The sequence below is a fragment of the Trachymyrmex septentrionalis genome, unplaced genomic scaffold (assembly GCF_001594115.1).
Source record: "Trachymyrmex septentrionalis isolate Tsep2-gDNA-1 unplaced genomic scaffold, Tsep1.0 scaffold74, whole genome shotgun sequence".
NCBI classification, from domain to species: Eukaryota; Metazoa; Arthropoda; class Insecta; order Hymenoptera; family Formicidae; genus Trachymyrmex; species Trachymyrmex septentrionalis.
The window spans coordinates 1,682,810-1,702,308 of record NW_017305927.1 but is presented as its reverse complement, the minus strand read 5'-3'; the positions used below and the strand labels follow the sequence as shown (position 1 = coordinate 1,702,308).

Sequence of the window (19,499 nt, the reverse complement as noted above, 5' to 3'; positions counted from 1 at the left end):
CTCTCTCTCTCTCTTTCTCTCTCTCTTATGCTGATATTGAACATTGATCTGTATATTGGACGAATAGAGCTGGCGATTGAATGACTTGGAGATAAGAGAGAATATAAGATTAAATAAATATTTTATCCTTTTGAACCTATTTCGCCATAATATTAATTTTAATATTAATTTTTCTAAAATTGTGCTATGAATTTAAAACGCGAATTCTGAATAAATATACGTGAAAATTGTGAAAACGTTTCTTGGTGAAGAAACCCGACGGTAAATTCAATATTCGGATTAGGAATTACGAGAGAAATTGCGGAACCGAATGTCGACAACGAATGTGGCCGATTTAAAGCGACGTCTCGTCGACTGCGGGTGCCTGCCGTTTGCGTATGTGCCGTCTGCCAATGGATAGTCTGTCTCGGGTGGATGTACATACCGGTACCGGGATGTCGATCAGAGCCCGATTCTAGGACACGGGCGACCTATCGGCGGACGTCAGTTCCGTGCGTCGTATTAGGGTCTCGACGAGTCAATGGATCGAACGTTGGACCTTTCGAGGTAGATAAGGTCGTGTCGTGGCTTTCCTCCTGGGGGCGAGCCAGCCGCAAGAAACGCTTTCGCGATGACAGGCACCCTCTAATCGAAGTAATTAATTCTGAACTGCATGATCAGGATCTGCCAACCACTTTCCAATTTCAACGTAATCAGCGAACTTTGCGAAACTATTATTATTTTTTGCTCACTAAGGATCGCTTGCTATATAACCTGTCGGGTGAGATTTCCATATAATGAAACTTTATTTAGTTTATTGCTGTAACATGGTAACATCTTGAATTCTTATTCATCTATCACACGAAGAGAAGTTAGTTCTGCTAAAGTATCGAAAAAATTTAGCTACTGAGATCTAGATACTGATCTAAAAATAATTTTTTTTGGACTTTATCAAAATAATTATGTAGAGAACATTCAAACTAGTTGCTAGAATGTTAAAACTTTTCGTAGCATTGCTCATCATGCTTGAATTTTCAACTTACGTAGCTTAATGATCCGACAAAATTATTTTCGGATCTGTATCTGCTTAAATTTTTAAATGCTTTCAGCAAAATTGTTCTTCCCGTGCATATATTATGTATGTAGCAAAATGTACAAGAGATGAGATTAAAATATCTCTGCGTAGAAGTTAAGCGCATATTTGAATATGATTAATCATCACATTATGGTATTTTTGAGTGTAATAGAAACTCTTTGAGAATTGATATAGTAATTACAGTTTAGAAGAAATATCATTAAAACATGAAGCTTCTATTGATGTGTATTGTTATTGCTAGTTTATACCATCTTAAGTTTGATCGCGCGTTTTATCGCTCCAATTTAAATTCATTCTTGTAAGAGGGCTTATGTCTCACGCTCTCTTGGCTTGCTGATGTTCCCATATCCTTGCTACTCTTCCACTTCTGAATACTCTTGAGTTTGAACTCTCTTAACAGAGTTGTTAATTATACACTTACCAACTTTGCTTTTATCCGTGCTCCACTTATTCGTAAAGTTCGGTGCTCGACGATGTATATAATGCACTGTATTTTTCTTTCTTGTTCGTTTCGCGACATAACGAAGGAATATATAACTTTGTGGTAAAATGGTGTTTTTATGTGTATCGTTTCGAAAGAGCCAGCTGGAGTTTATCTTTCGTTGCTTCACTTCGTTTTAATTAGTTCGAGTAGCTGATGGGAAATTGTGCAAAATGTATATAAGGGGTAGACTTCGCGCAATATGCAATACACTTGATTCACTTAAGCGATACACTTTAATTAGGAGTCCTAAACTATCCAACATCTCGTTTGCTGTGAAAGTAATACCATTGAAATAATGAGAGATTTATGCTTGCTTTAAACGCGCATTTCAAACTCGCTGCTCGATTTTCTGCCGCTCAAATCTCGTAGTTTAATTATTCAGAATAGACGGAAGTGAGTTTTACGAAATCCTTTGACGCTATAATTTGGATACTGCTTTGTAAATATGTACAGACTTGGTTGACGTATATTTCTGCGCATCGCCTCGAATCTTTGCATAAGTTTTCTCCAGTTTATGCAAAATAACCATGCATCAAGATAAGAAAACCGTTTTATGTAAAATGGCTCGCGCGGAAATACACGTCACGAAACACCTGTCGCGCGTAAAACTTTTTCGCGAGCTTGGCACAGCACTGGGTGACAAAGCCCTGCCATTTATTGGCCTCGTCTGACAATGCGAATACTTTTCCTCTCTTATATCGACATACAATGGTATTGTACCGTTTGATATATATCGGCCATATTTTCACGACTGTGATTCACGCTTTAAAACGAGTTTATTGTTTAGGATTAGAGTAATTAGCTTCATTCAAAATAAATTGCTTGCGTCTATATAAAGTATCTACCCATCAAATTAGAGTAATTAGCTTCATTTGAAATGAATTACCTATGGAGTTTCTATCGATCAAATTGCTGGTTATCGCGCGCTAATAATTTCAGTTAGTCCCGTAAACGGGACGTTGATCGAGTAGTTATGTATATTACCTATGCGCGCTATGCGCGTGTCTGGCTTTTGATCGAGTACAAACGCATTTAGCGTATCGGATTACGAAGGAAGCTCTATCAATTCTAGAAAGAGCAGCTCCGACGCGAACAGAGTTCCAAATGGCTAAAAACTCATAATACCCCTCATTATAATCCGGGGTAAATTATCGGGAATTAAATAAATTCGAAACAGGAATAAATAAGAGCGATCGCGTTAATCTCGTTAAATGATTATACCTATTGACTTCGAAGCTGCCGAACAAATCCTCGTCGAACAATCATCACGTGTATTTAATTACCAGTGAAATCAATTAACAAAATAGATCAATTAACGAAAAACGAAAATGATGTTTCATCTCATCTTATGCGAAAAGCTATCGACGTGACGGGGAATACTTTTTTCCGTAAAAACAAATGCCAATTTAATTCCGCATCAATCATGATGGCTCCCACGTTCTCGAACTCCGATTAGTTTAAAGGGGAACTATTTTCCAAGAGACAGTTTTTGTAGAATGCTTTTGGGAAGCGGTGAAAATTCTGTTCCATGACTGAATAGTTAAAGAGTCGGAATGAAATCAATTTACAATTTTAATACTAATTAACATTCTAAAAGCAATTTGTGACATAAATACAACGGTTACAGAAGCGTTACGTGCGTGCACTCAGGATTATAATTTTCAATGATTTCCATGTTCAAATTTCTAGATAATATCAAAATGGGTTTATGATTTCCCTTTTAGGAACATATATATGTAATATAATACAGAAACGTAGAGTTGAAATTATTTTATTGCAATGTATTTAATTCCTATCGAAATTACGTATCTAGATGTAATACTTTTTTACGAAATGAACGAAATGAACATTTCCGGTGTAATAGCGTAATGTAGGAGATATGAATGAGGGGTTTCAATTATCGCTGAATAAATGTAAAACGTGGATAAAGATTTTGCGTGCAAGAAACACGGAAAGGACGGAATCGAGCGAGAACGTAATTACCACGTCGATAATATATATGCGCAAGAACGGTATTTAAATTATTCACCGATTTAAACGCGACAAGCAAAGCCGTTTGGATACGACCGGATTTTCTGATTACCCCCCCCTAGACCGACTAAAGTTACATACGTGTTTTTTCTATTAACGACGGGTAATAGCTGACGCACATTTTCGGTGTGTTTTCTAAACATTCGTAGTAATAGATTTGAATAATTGGGATAACTCATGCCGCGTTCTAAAGCCCCTGTAGCTTTGGATGTGGGCGGATAGGCTAAACGGATGAACAGATTCACGCTGCGTCGCGCAAACGCGTCGCAAATTGAAGAAAAACAGATCGATAGTAATCTAATGTTACACTTCCTACCCTTTTAACGTGTTATGATAATATTGCCTTAAGTATACGTGCATTTTGTACCAAACAGTGCGACAGTTAAATGATATCTGAGAGGTCCTCTTTAATCTAAAAGCTGTACAAAACCGAGTGAATTTCCATACGTAGTCCTTGACACGTTTTATACATACACACACTCACACGCGCGCACACACACACACACATATATATATATCCGAGCAGGTAGTGTGACTTTATTATATATCGCGTCACCGTGCAATTTGCCTTTAGTCAATGTTTGTTTACCTTTATCTTTACGCATCCATTTAGAATGGCAACTATGCTCATGTCAAATGTACTCTTGGGATATTCGCGACTCGGACCAGCGGAGGACAAAGGGAGTAAGTCACAAAGTACGTTTACATGTGGCGAATTTCGCACCAGTGCGCGTATCACCACGAATTCGTCAAAGCGCTTCAACGTCCATTGTTTATGCATGTCCGACCGCATGCGGTTTTCTATCTTTCTGCGGAAATGATCGACACAATCCACAGAAAATATTCGTATTTTAGAAAATACGACATTCCGGGTCGAGAGTCGACCGGATTTCTCTTGTTATTTATTCGATGAGAGTTGGAGACGTTTCGCCGAGTTTCGTGGTAATCCCAGCTGTATCGTGCCACGAAGGCATTCGAGACGAGGGTGAAACGAGGGTGGAACGAGGGTTAAAGTGCAGGAAAGGGACGTGGACCGGCGAACGATACGGTACGGTGGTGCGATAAACATAATATATTTCCGACCGTGAGAGATACATAGTAGAGAAATATGCTTACTGCGCGAAAACATACGCATTATATAAATTGCTCCTTATGAAGGGGAAATGAATTTTTCCATTTGCGTTTCCATACAGTGAAATGTTTCGCTTAAAAAATCCACAGTGTATCTTTTTTCGTCATACATCTTTCCTCTAATATTTCATTATTATATACACGGAAAGAATTTCCCGTAGTATCTAAAATATTGAAAATGATTAATGTTGTATCATTCGACGCAGAAATTTCAATTGTGAATAATAAATTTACGCACTATATATCATAAAATAATACGTAGAAATGACGATTTTGCTAAAGTATCAAAAAATTTAGCTAGATATAGAAAATAATTTTAGACAGAAAATAATTTTGGATTAAAGTAATCACGTAGAAAACGTGATGAGTGATGCTGTAGAAAATTTTGACAGTTTAGCAATCAGTTTAAGCGGCCGATATAATTATTTGGATAATCCAATAAAGTCATCTTTATATCCGTATCTAGCTAAATTTTTATAGATTTTTCAGCAAATTCGTCTTTTCTATGTATTATTTCATGATATAGTACACTATTAAATTTATAGTGTCAAATTTAACTTAATTTGTCTTATTAAATATATCATTATTTTATACTACAACGATAATTAAATTTGACACTACATCGTCTCAATTTGGCACTATATAGTGTCAAATCGACACTGTATAATGTCAAATATAACTATTATTTTAGTATTTTAGTACAATATAACGATATAATTGAGTAGAAGCAGTAGCTATTCACATTAGGTTAAATTTGACAGATTTTTGACAAATTTGATTTAACAGTGTATGTAAATTTATTAATTATGATGTAATTTCTGTTGAATGATACAACGTTAATAATTTTCGACATTTTCGCAAGTTTGCGAAAATATGTAAATATATAATTAATTGAAAAGCATTCTTTGGAACTTTTCTATTAATTAATTAGTGATTTGCTCTTATATAAAAATATATCTAGTGCGCGAAAACAAACGAATTGTACAAATTGTTCTTTATGGAGGACAAACGAATTTTTTTATTTGCGTTTCCATGCAGTAAAAAGTTTCTCTTAAAATATTCGCAGCGTATCCTTTTTTTTGTGTATCTTTTGTCTAATATTTCATTATTACAGTATACATGGAAAGAACGACTTCGCTGAAGTATCTAAAAAAGCTAGATACAGATTCGCGCGAAAATAATGTTCTTAAACCATCAAAGTAATTATGTAGGAAGCATGATAAACGATGCTGCAAAAAGTTTTGACATTCTAGCAACCAGCTTGAGAGCGTCCTTCATAATTATTTTGACGGTCTAATAAAATTATTTTCATATTTGTACCTAGCTAAATTTTCACACATTCTCCAGCAAAAATTTCTTCAGCGTCTCTTTGTGTTATTTTTACGATATATATCTTTTGTATTGTTTCATAATATAGCATGTTGATTTAATTTCTGCGTTAGACGGTACTATATAATTAATAATTTTCGATATTTTCACGAGACAGTCAATAATTGAAAAGTATTCTGCGAAACTTTTCAACTGATTAATTTCTGATTCTTTATAAAAAATATATTTACTGCGCGGACACATACGCATTTAGAAATTACTTCTTTTGAAGAGGCAACGATTTTTTCATTTGCGTTTCCATCCAATGAAATGTCTCTAAAATGAATAGTCTACCTTCTTTCTCTCATACACCTTTCTTCTAATATTTCATTATTATATTATGTTTTTATTATTTCGCGCGTTGATTTCTCAATTACAACAGAAACGTTTTCGTCGGATGATTACAAAAACAATAATATTCAACATCTTCGCAAGATCACAAAATGTGCGGTTAATTGAAAAGAATTCTTCCCGAAAACTTTTCAACTAATTGGTAATTGCCTCTCTTATAAAAGCTTAACGAACGATAAGAGCCCAGTAATTAACCTAACGAGATCCCTTTCTGTAAAATGTTGGATTTAGAAGATGTTCCGCAAATGATCGTGCAACGTTGGAAAACCGCGATTTTCTTTTAATCCGTTCTGAAAACGTGCGAAAGTGAAGGTAGACCGGATGGAGGACGGATCGTGGTGAGGTTTAAAGTAAAAGCCGAAAGTGCGAGGTCGCGCTGGTAACGTTCGTGCTAGATGGAAAAAGGCGTCACTCGCGGGTGGAAAAGTATGCAGTTGGCGGGTGAGGACGCGTTGCTTTATTAAATATGGACGCTCACGACCCGTGCAGGTTACTCTGGGCTCCTCGCACGCGTACGTTCGCTCGCTCGTGTACATACACGTGCGTGGGCACGTATGCGAGCGAGAATAGCGTGGGTGAAACGTGACGGAACGTATCCTTCCTTCCTTCCGAATCCCGTAATTCGCACGGTGGAGAAATTTGTACGTCGCCTCCCACGGTTTTATCGTGTTTCTTACACGGCCACTCATCTCCGTAAGTGCTCGACGGTGGTGGCACGAGGGATGACGGGGACGAGGACGTCCGGAACGGGTCGATGATAAAGCTACCATCTCTCTCATCCTTCTCTCGCTTCTCTCCCTGCTCTATCCCACGCTGTCCCTTCGATTCTCGTCGAAGGTACCGCGATAGTTCCGAAAGAACCGCTTTCCGCGCAACCGCTCGAGTAACTGCAGTGAAATCACTTTACAACGCGAACTCTCCGTCGAACCTTAAAATTAGATTTGTCATACCTGATTTTCGTTATATCGAATTTTCCGACTATATTGTTATGGACGGCGACGCGAAATTCGATCGAATTTCGCAGTAGGAAGAATTTTATCCTCCCGATATTTCTCAAACCTCCGATACGGTCGCGTATTGGTTCCCGATGAAAGAAATCGTTGTGCCGTCGTTAGTCGAACGTTCCGGGATCTTTTTGTATTCCTGCATTACGCGAATTGCCCACGGGCATTCTGTGAACGCCGGATGCTCGTTCTTTTGCGAATCTATCCTAAACAATCGTTCAAGAATTCGAAGGCGGAGCGCACGGAACGCGCGTGCTGATTGCACGATGCGATTACGGCTCGCGAACTGGGAAATGGAACGCTGTAAATTGTGTGTGAACAGCAATTCAGGTCTAAAATGCCGGAAATGCAGTCGATTTATTTGTGAAAAATACCTGCGCATTGCTGCAGTCTATCCTGTTTGCCTAACTAACACTGCATCTCGGCAAAACAATTTTTTATCCAAAAATAATGTTAGTAAATTAATATTAACTTATAATAACGCTGACGTTTAACTCATAATATATCATTGTACACACAGAAAAACATCGTTCCACTGCTAAGAGTAATGATTGCTCAGTTTTTTTTTTACTTTTTTTTCCTTTCGTAAAATTTATCTTTAATAAAGAAAATGTTCTTTTGATAGTAATCTTAAGATATATATTTACTACTTTAAGAAAAACTCGTTATTATATAACCTATTCAAAACAAAGAATTTATTTTCTTTTAAACAGTATTTTAATGAAATTTTATTGAAGAAAGGATTTTATGTAATAAGCAATTCGAATTTGTTAATTCTAAAATGTTATTAAATCGTAAATTTTACGTATAAGTAAGTGAAATTGAGCGCTAAGCAGTGCTTTTAGTGGTCATTAGGCGGTCCAATCTGCCATTTTAAAAAGCTAGAATAAGTGGAGATTAGCTTTTAAAAATCCTATCCGTTATATATATATCAGTTTAAACTCTCCGATAATCAATATTATAACAGAAAGAATAATAAGTAATTTTAATTTTTAAGTAGTTTTGTATTATTTACGTAATGATATTTTATTTAAATATATATAGAGGAAATACAAAATTGAATTATATTTATAGATTATATTTTGTCATTAAAAATGAAATGCATAAAAAACTGCAAGAATGGTCTATTTTTTTGTACGTAAAATTTATGTCGAAAGCAATACTGTAATAGAGACAGCATTCTAGGGTTAATAATCTTGATTGAAGTATTAAATTTATACTAGGATAGAGAGATTATATTTTAAATAAATTTGATTTTATAAGTAAACTTATAATAGATTTGCGAATATATGAATTTTCGGAATATTTGAATGAGTAATTAATATATACATATATAATACGGTATATGTGTACATGAACTTACAATAAATTTCGCATTAGCTTTTCTGCAATCGTGTACTTTTTGGTGAATGAAAATAAAAGAAACTAAAACCTGCTATTACGCCTTTTACAAAGATCCACAAAACTTGGCTTGTGCTGTAAACTGAAGCAGTAATGAACTTTTCAAGTTTGATAGTATGTGTGAACCGAAATTAACTTTTTGTTCCTTACACTTGGAGTAAAAGCATCCCCCTTTGGGAAAAATACTCTCTTCGATCGCCTTCGGTCGATCGAAGTCACGCGAATCAGTTTCCGAATTGAAATGCGGAAAGATTATTTTTTATCTATTTCTTCTTTATACTGTACTCGGTTTTTCAATACTTTTTCTTAGAGAACACGAGAAGCAAAGCACTAAACGCGCTAAGGACTACAAACGAGACGTGGTATCGATTTTCAATGCTGTCACTCCTTTGAACAGGACCACACAAAAGGCGGAAGAATCAAAATGCTAAAGTGCTTCTTGCTTCGATCGATCGAGGATGTCTCCGTCCAAAGAATAACGAAACTTAACGATAAATAAACCGCGAAATAAATAGCTTCTTACGGAAAATAGATAGGAAGCATCAAAGCACAACATAGAAATTTTAATATACATATGTATATTTATAAATATATGTATATATAGTAATTAATGCGTCTTCTGTAGTATGTAATTTTTTCTGTAGTATTTAATTTTAAAATTGTACAACGAATACAGTTACGTAGATCGAACCTGTAATAAAATTTCTGGCTGATTCTCGACCGTGTCTGCGATGGCTCTGAAAGAACGAGGCAATAAATTATCTTTTATGGCTAGTCAAATATAATGAATAAAGATGTACGTCGCGCGCACAGGTTAATTTACTACCGACGAGTATTTCGAGTGTAGCTTTTCAACTCTTCGGCCTTAATATTTTTATGAAAATAACAGCCAAGTGTCATCGCGTGTCGCGTAACGACGGTAATTATCGATCACTGTTCGCGCTACCTCACGCTGGGTCAAATAAAGAGCGACGGTCGACGTTTTGCCGAGGGCAAAACTTGCGCCCATTTTGCGCCTTTTGTTAGATCGGAGCAGCCTGCAAAAAGCGCGATATCTGCGATGAAAGATTAATGCGCGCAATTATGAACTTGGGGCACTGTAAATTAAACAAAAAACCGGACGCCGGACAGGGTAGATATCTGTTACGCCAAAAGTAATTTACTGAGTGCACAGGTTTGCCGTTATTCGCTCGTAGTTAGTATTCGCACGGTACTCAGCCACGGTAACAATCACCGTAACGCGATACTTATGACAGCATCAACGCGCGGCGTAACGCCGCAGTTTGCGCGCGTAGCGAAATGACGATAATTATCGGAAAAAGTTAGTATCGTCTGAATTTGGCGAAAAAGGGACGAGTAGTAAATGGGCGCGACGTTGCAGCAGCCAGTTCCTACGGCCTTGTTGAGAGGAGATCGCGCGCGGCGGTGGCGCCGGTTGCCTGAAACCCACTTTCAGTTTAACGCGATTGTGCAAAATCAATTACCGCAGAGTTCGCGTAATATACGAGCGAAGTTTACCGCCGGAAGTGTCCTCTCCTCGCCCAGCCACGGCGGCGGCGCTGGCCCAAGTTGTCGTGCCCGGCACGATCCCAAACCTCTCCGATCCTCGGGACCTTAACTTACGAAATTATAGCTGCCCCGGTCACAGACTTCTGTGGACCGCCGCGAAACAGCCGTGGAAACGGCCATGGCGGGTGACTCTCCGCGACTTTGCGTTCGGGGGGAGGGGGGGGAGGGGCGTCTCTCTATCGTTAATGCCCGGCACTCCCGCAAATTCCCTTTATTGCGGCACTTGGCCGATACGCGCGTACCAGACTGCGGGAACACAAGAACGGAGCGAACGATCCTGGTAGTTTCGCTTAAACGAGGTGCATAACCCGAGCCGCGAGACGTTCCCGACTGATTTCTAAAGAGAATCGGCTTTAACGACAATCCCTGCTTCCTAATCTGCTTTGGTTAATCCTAAAAATTGGATAAACGTTAACATCGGTTACGCTGCTCGTGCGGTTATTGAGAGTATAATGGAGATCTTCTCACGCTTTCGCGCCCATGCCCTCCGGATATCGCGGCTCTCGTGTAACGCGGATGTAAAAGGTCGGACGGAGGGAGAGATGAGAGGAGGGCGCGGAGCACAAAACGGCCGTAACGGCCGACCGACCGAGGGGATGGTCAGCAATCTATTTCGTAATTTAATTACGAGGCTGTTACAAATTTGCTTTCCCTTCAGCGGATTTTTTTTTCTCTTTTTTTTTTTGGAAGCCCCAGCATATTGCACGGATAGAAAAATCCCTTTTACTAATCAAGATTTGAACTTTCATGACAGCTAAAATAGAGTTATAACAGCGCGATACCGGTTGAAAAAGTGATTTTTCCATTGGAGTAAAATGTTCTCTTTGTTCCGACGAACGGTCGCGATTGTACCCATCTCAACAAAATTTAACCTTTTGGAGATTGTAAAAAGATCGGAGACGCGCTATAGGGAGTGGACCGTAATCTACTTCGGCTTTTCATTACAAGCCTGTTAAAGCCTCGCTTTTTGCGCTCACCCTCAGGATTCTTTTGTAAGGTGCCATACATTATTACGACGCACCGCATTTGAATGTGGAATTTAAATTTTTTCACCGTAATTAACGACAGTTTCATTAACGACGATTGCAAAGATAAATACAATTCTTTCGTCAATTTTGCCTTCGTAATTATTATAAGATCTTTGTTTATTAAACGCGAACACGCGCGAGTTGTTATTTTCGGATTCTGTATTTCTTTTTGCTAGACTCGGATCGTCGTTTTTATCGAGGTTGGATGTCCGGTACTCAATTTTAAAATTTAATTATGGATCTTGTGCTGGTTCGTATTCATTCGCAGTCGTTGTCGTCGCGTGTTTTTCCTTCCTTTAAAAACTCGATGCGTGATGATTGAACAATAGGACCGATCTATATTTGTAAACAAAGTGTTTGCTTTCCCGAATAACGAATTTATGTTATTTAATAACTGTATTTGTGGGGAATATTTAACGTAACAATATCGTCATTATTTTGTCGAATTAAAGTCATTTGTTTATTTAACGTACTGAATCGTTCTCATTCTCGCATTTCAGATTGTCCTTCCCTCATAAAAGATTGGAAATGTCATTCTGTCCCAGCGGGATACAATCTATTTCGAAATTTAATTACGAATCTGTAACAATTTCGCTTTCGCTCCTACGAGCATTTTCCGAAAATCCGATATGTTGCATTTATTTTTACGGGCAACATATGAATTTTTACACCCGCTCGCGAATCATATCACGTGTAAACAACAATAAGCGGGAAGAAGTAAGAATTTAATATCAATAATATGATTATATAAAATCAAAATCCGTTCCTCGTTAAAGTCGCGTCGGATTTATATCGCTTTCGATATTAAATTTTTCATTGTTTATAAAAGATTCAAGATATTGTTTTATACCAGAGAGTTGGTTGGCGATCCATTACGTAATTTAATTATGAACTACTAGCTTTAAAAGGCTTTTGTTACCCCCGTAATAGAACCTGTAAATAAATGAGCTAAGTTTCCTATAATATTTTCTTATACGCTCCTCGTTCTTAGCCGAACGAAATCCTTCATTGCTCATCGTCTAACGTACGTCGTCGTTGAATTATCACCGTTCTTTTTTCGTCACTTTTCTGTTACTTATATAAAGGATTGAAAATGCCGTTCTGTGGCAGCGCGTAGCACCGTTAAAGCTGAGGAAAATTTATCGCGACTACAAGTCGCAGGTCGCAGTACAGCCATCCCGAGCCAGTGGTGCCAAGGGGTGTTACTTTATTTCATGTAGGCACGTGTGTAGGTAAGTTCCTTGCACACGTGTACGACGCGTGTAGGACGTGAACAGCGAACGTCGTGGCCACGGAGCCCCCATAAATTTAGCCGTAGGATTTCGCCAGGCCCGGAGAAAAGGGATCGGTCCTCTTACCGACGGTAGCTTTAGCGAATTATGTTATTTGATTTAGAGGACTGATAGTCGGCCGAGGAGATCGGCTGCGCCACCGTTGGCCGGAAGTCGATGAAGTAAATTAAACGGGCGAGAGGAGAGAGGGTAAATGCGATAGTGGTTGTTTCGGAGGACGCTCTCTCTCTCTCTCTCTCTCTCTCTCTCTCTCTCTCTCTCTCTCTCTCGCTCCGATAATTTTGTCGGGGAAATGGGAAAGAAAAGGGATGAGCTTCAAGCCGATAATTCGGGCACGGTAGTAGATCTGAGGGAAGAAGCAACCGAGAACTCTAGGAAAAGAGACCATAAGAGAAGACGTTGATATCATCTCGAGAACGACGCTTCTAATTAATTGCGAAAATAAAGTTCCGTCTTTCTTCTGTTTTTTCCACCTGTATTTATATATATGATCCAAGAAGGCGAAATACAGATTGCTGTTTTAGTTTCGAAAGATTATTGACCGCGCGATATAATTCTCTTCCGCGCGCATCTTCCTTCTTTTGCAACTTTTATAATTGTTGCGAACTTCGTTTACACGCACCAAGTCACGCGATCAAAGGAGACGGAGAAAAGAGAGAAATAGAGAGAGAGAGAGAATACGGATTTGTCTTTTGCGATTTATTCTCGTAGGATAAAACTTGCCGGACGAACTTTCGAATAACTTACGGTCGTCCTCGATAAAATATGCTTTCTGGAGATGAAATATGCGCTGGAAATCTCACTGCTTGTCCTCCCCCTCAGCAACGAGATGTCCGAAAGTTTTTTTTTTTTTATTTCCTTATGAGCTTTTTACGAACGCTACAACACTGGCCAGATCGGCGAAGTTATTTTCCGGAACAACGACACTGTTGCCCCCGTGTCTGTATCCGTATGGGAAAAAAGCGCATACGGAACGACACAGAAGCGCCTTGCGGAAATCGACGCTTTACGAGCGTGTCAGCTAGCTATTTCGCTATCGACATGAAACCGCGAAAATGCATTTGTGACGCTGTACACGCTACAAACGCCCGCGTGACGTGTTCGCGATCGTCAAAGTACCGCGTTAGGAAAACGGGGCTGAGTATAAGTTAGAGAAGAGGGTATGAGAAGGCAGATTGCCTTTGACGCGAGCAATAAAGTAACACTGTGCGCCTCGCATGGCGCGATAAACCCCTCCTTTCTGCAACTCGCGCGTCTGGATCTCGTCATCACTTATACGCGAGGGTGGATGAAACAGAGGCTAACCACGTCTACTGTGTGCACACAGTAATATAATGCGCCGTACATGCAGGATGCAACTTATCGCGCCTAAAACACACTTACGTATGCTACCTACCGCTCGTTCCGTTCTCTTGTTCACTGTATATCGAACGAGTCAGCCCTCCCAACCTGACTACTATCTCGAGCAACTTAACAAGCAATCGCGCGTACGCGGCTATAATTTTAGGTACGCTTTTTGGAAACTGATAATTAGCCGATAATCTCTTTCCGAGGGAACTTTGCTCACGGTCTGGCGACTACTTAATTGTGTGCTCTGCTATTTGTAACTTGTGTTTCCGACCCTTTATATCCCTGTAGCTCACTCGTTCTCCTCGCATTCCCTATCGTCTTGTTCCACCCTATCGTTCTATTCACTATTAACCTTTGTTTCTATTCGCCGACCAAGTTGGTAGAATCTATGAAGTTATCGCTCTACCGTGTTACTTGAATAAACATTTTCAATTTTGCATTTGTAAACCCGGCTTCTTATATGTAAAATATTTCCTACTTTCGAAATCTTACGCTGAGCGTTCACCCTTATTATACATACAATGACTTTCCCATCCTTTCCATTGTTGGATATTAAGGAAGTAATGATTATCCAATTACTTGAGCTATTTAACAGTTTGTTATTTTTAACTTCCATGTGCATAAAAAAATCCGTTTCTGTAATTAGTTTCTAAGTAAATCCATATTAACGTACACACTTAGTAAATAATAAATTAAATTTTAGTCAAATTTAATATTTTCCTTAAATTATTTAACTCCATTGTTTTAGTTAAATTAATGACATATTGAATAGAAGCAGTGGCAACTTATAGAAATATGCAACACGTAAAAGAGACGATAAGTCAGTTATGATACTAACACATAAAATTGTTTATATCTAGAAAGTTGAATTTTCGATTTATGTTTACTAAGGTTTACTTTTTTATTCAGTATAGTGCGTATCATATAAATATTGTATAGTCTTTTTTTAACCTGTATAAAAAACAGCACGACACTTGGAAAAAAGTTTCACGTTGATAATTTATCGCAATTCTAGCGACATTTCTCGTTAGTAGGTACTAGCAAAGATCTAATTATTTTTAAACAAAGTTCCGATTGCATTTTTTTTAATTTTGGTTTTAGCATAAAAAATAGTAGAACTTTTTTATTTTTATACTATTTTTATAATTATCATTATTTATTTTATATTAATAGAGTATCGTGCTAACTTCACGGATTTTTAAAAAGAGTTCCGCATTTTTTATATTAAACAACTAAAGTTGAAGATATATGGCTTGTTGACTTTGCGAATCTAGCATGATACTTCTCTAAAGTACAAGAAAAAGATAAATATTTCCACTTTTAGCTATAGATTCCGTTGGTATTACTCGAGTTCTATCAATATATATATATAATTTAAAAACGATATCCAATAGTTACCAATTTTAATTGGTACATTTTATAGGGTATCTATTAAAAAACCTATTCAACATTTATATGGTGGATAATGTACACCAAGTAAAAATAACCATATAGCTATATCATCGTAATTATTTTTGTGTGATAAGTATGTATGTATATAGTTACTTATATGACTTATTTACTTTGATGTTACCACGTGTGATTTGGATGAAAACTTAGTTGAGGACTCATTTACTAAGCAGCAATTTCAGAAAGCAAAAATGGTTTGCCACGCGTAATTAAAAATATGTACGTGTGAAGTACTCATTAGTCTGAGCACACATATACACGTATTTAGTGCGTGTAGTGAGCCATATTTGTTTTCTAGACTCACAGATGCTAAAAGGGACTTACTACACACAAATGCAAACACGTACGTCTAACAGTGGCATATGAAAAGTTCGTCATATTCTCGTTACGAGAATGCGCTGAAATGCATGAAACTCTATATATATCGCACTAATAAAAGAAAAAAATTATTAAAAGAAGTTTAACGTATGTTTAACATACATAAAAGTAGAGTAAAAATGACACTTTTATCTTCATATGATTTTTTAAATGTTGGAAGAAACTATAAGTTTTTTTAAAATTGTAAGTAATCATGTATGCTTTTGATGCAAACCATTTTACACGATAATTTAATATTATATGAATTATATATATATATATATATACATATAGAAGAATACTATTGTAACTGTGACTTTAGTTTGTTTAATTTTCTGAGTCTGCAAAATGTTTCAGCACGGATCGCGCAAGCCGCAGCAAGAGAAGGGCTTATCTTACGGCGTGGATTTTCCCCTTGTTCTTTTTTGCTCTGTAGAGCACGTAGAGGCCTGTGGAACAGGGTAGTTACTCTGCCCTTATATAAATGCTAATATAAATGCTGTATATCGTCTCCCTCTTGGACGATGTATCTTTGATAAAATTACAGTCCCGCTATGTCCTCTCTGTTCGCAGGAACTCGTATAGAAAAATTTCTACGGAAGATTTTGCGTGCGAGGAATTTATTATCCCGCTCCTGCAATGATAAGTCGATGATACACCGAGAATCAAATTTTCATGCAACCTTCCGGTATGTGCTTTGAAAAAATTCGGGCATCGCTTCCTCGCGTTTCAAGCTCGATATACCTCCATGTCGTCGCTACGACGCCGTTTGATTCCGCGGATGACGCTGAAAAATATGTCGACTTGTCTCCCTTAGCTGGAATTCGCCCCCCCCCCCTCGCGTTTACTCCTGTCTTTTACTCCATTCGCTTCTGTTCGCGACACCTCTCTCTTCCGTCGGATCTCGCTCTATTCGGATTTCGCTTCCGAGCCACTCGCGCGCGCGGAATCTTGCCGACGCGCCCATATAAATGCTAATGTTATACATTGACGTGGTATATGACCCGACTGGAAGAAGTTCTACAAATTTTGAGTCGGATGTAATCCATCTCACGGTATTGCGCGCGGCAGTACGATTTGCGATGATCGATTGGCTCCAACCTTCTGGGATGATTCCATCTGGCTTTAATTAATAATGGCTAGGACAGAAGAATGCGCGATCTCGAGAACTCTGATTCAGCTTAAATAAGGATATTTAAACGAGAGAAAAATGAGAGAAATTAAGGTACGTTAACACAATTTCGCTGGAATTATTAAGAGTAGAAAAAAAGGGATGGTTTAAAAAAAATGCTTCGCTAATGTTGTCATTAAAATGAAAGACTCGAAAGTGAATGCCTTGTATTTTTTTTTTTTTTTTTATACAACTGTAGCACAGCGACGTGGTTGCTTCGAAAAAGCCTTCGGAAAATGGGTCGGACGAATCTCGAGGTCGTACTCTTCAAGTATATCGACAACGCTGCCAACGTCCTCGGCAAATGCAATTTTCAAGTGAAATAGAAAAACTTTTTTCGAATTATACCGGGATGGACAATTGGTGCACAGTTGAGCAATTAAAGGCAATTTGAATTTATTGAGTAAATTAAATCAGATTCAGTTCCCGAACCATCAATATAGGTACAATATAGGTAGTGGCTCGATTTTTGTATTTCTTGCTGCCTTTTTTATCGCGGTCGGCGGAACTTTTTCCGGGAGCTTTGGCGTGAAAGCTATCGTTAAAGCACGATCCGCGGATGTATACGCGCTGCCGCACGATCGGTCGATTTGATGCCAACCGCGTGTTGGATATCGCACCAAATGCGCTGGCTTAGGCGGTACGCATGCATCCATTACCAGCCTCCATGATCCCCATCGATGGTCCAGACTTGAAAAATGACCGGCGATAAAATTTCCCGAGCGATATCGCGGAAGAGAGGGGGAAAAAGGGAAAAAGAAAGAAACGTGCATCACAAGTAGTCGCAGTGACGGTTTCAGTTAAAAATCTCGCTCGAAAAATTTCTTCCTGAAAGTTTTCCTCCTACCAACTTTTCTCCATGTGTTTGGTATGCTGGATAGACGAGACGTATCGATCTCCCTATTTTTGATTCGGTTGAAAAGATTCGTCGAGGTCGAGCTCCGAATTCTCACGCCTCGCGTAGCTGCATTTTTCTTTATTACCATGACATCGTTTTGGCTTCCGCGGAGAAAACTAATTTTCTTCCCCAAAATAATAGTACTTGAAACTACGGCTATATATCAAAGCGATAAGCGTTTCCGCAGCATAATACAACTTGGCGTTGCGCATTGCTACTTACTTGGAATATCCCAAACGCTGTGCCGAGGTGTTCATTTGTCCGCACGACCGTCGTCACGATCATTACTCTCTCTCTCTCTCTCTCTCTCTCTCTCTCTCTCTCTCTCTCTCTCTCTCTCTCCCTCCCTCTCCCTCTCTCTCTCTCTCTTCCACTTTCTCGAGCAATTTCTTTCCCCGGTCTTCCTATCGTCAGTTTTCTTCTTCGCTTTCTTCTAAGACACTCTCTCCTTTCCGCAATCTCGAGTTCGCTTTTTGCCACAAATACCGTGTATTACCCGCGTTTAGCTATCGGGAGCGAAAGATCCGCGTCGCTAGCCGTAGTGACCTGCGCTATTGTGGATGCACGCATTGTATAGATGCACGCGTGCGACACGCGCGCGCGCGCATCTATGCTCGGCTCGCCGCAAATCTCCCGCGGATCTCATCCACGTCGAAATGGTATGGCTCTCCTCTCCCGCGGCGGAGAGAGTAAGCGTGTTCGCGGGTTCGACCCACTTTGGAAGGCGCAATTCCTCGCGGTTCGAATTCCTCTGCCTACCCCCTGTCGAACGATAATTCCGATCTCGCCGATCGGTAGCTCATACCGATACCGTCAGCGATATTCCGCTACAACATCGTCAGGGATGTCACACACGTGCCGAGCGTCGCGACGGATCCTCTCTGGTACCGTTGCTACTTCCGGACGTCATACTCGCCGATCTTCGAGTAATCTTCAGTCAGCTAATGACGACGTGGCGCACGTAGACTTTCAGGCCGATCATGACAAATCCCTTCCCCGCACTTCTAGACTACGCTGTTGCGCGCCGCGCTCGTATCACGCTCGCGCTACTGATCGAGGATCACCCCGAACGTAGGAGATGACCTCGTACGCGATCGAGGATGCTGCTCGGCACACGAGAGGACCATGTGCCGTGCGTGCGCGCTCGCGGTGCGGATGCTGTGTGTGTGTGTGTGTGTGTGTGTATGCGTTCGAAAACACGTAAAAGAGCGCACGTTCGTGCGGGAGGACAAGCGCGTTTACAAGCGTGTGCGCGTTCTCGAAGGCACGTAAGCAGCGCGTCGACGCCGTTCCACGCGCCGTCCCGGTGGAGGGTTGTAGGCCGCCCGCGGTCCAGGCCGCCACGCAGTATACTGAGCAGTGATGCCGAGAGCCCGGGAGAACCCGCGGGAGCCTGTTCGTGGGTGAACGAAGCTCTCCGAAAATCTGCGAAGATCCTCGATTCGATACACTCGGGGTCGCGCCACCAGCGCGTCGAAGGACACGGATGGACCACCGGGACTACCTGTCGGACCAACAGCATCACCACCGCGGAGAGAAG

The 19,499-nt window shown here is 39.6% G+C and overlaps 1 protein-coding gene across 1 annotated transcript in view; it reads right to left on the bottom strand.

Moving 5' to 3' along the window:
- LOC108753983 overlaps positions 1-19,300 on the bottom strand; it is a 26,318-nt gene extending 7,018 nt beyond the window's left edge. Inside the window, exon 1 of the mRNA XM_018495975.1 lies at positions 18,182-19,300. The gene's annotated coding sequence lies outside the window, so the exon portion shown is untranslated. The remainder of the gene's footprint in view (positions 1-18,181) is intronic.
- Between the last annotated feature and the right edge of the window lie 199 nt (positions 19,301-19,499).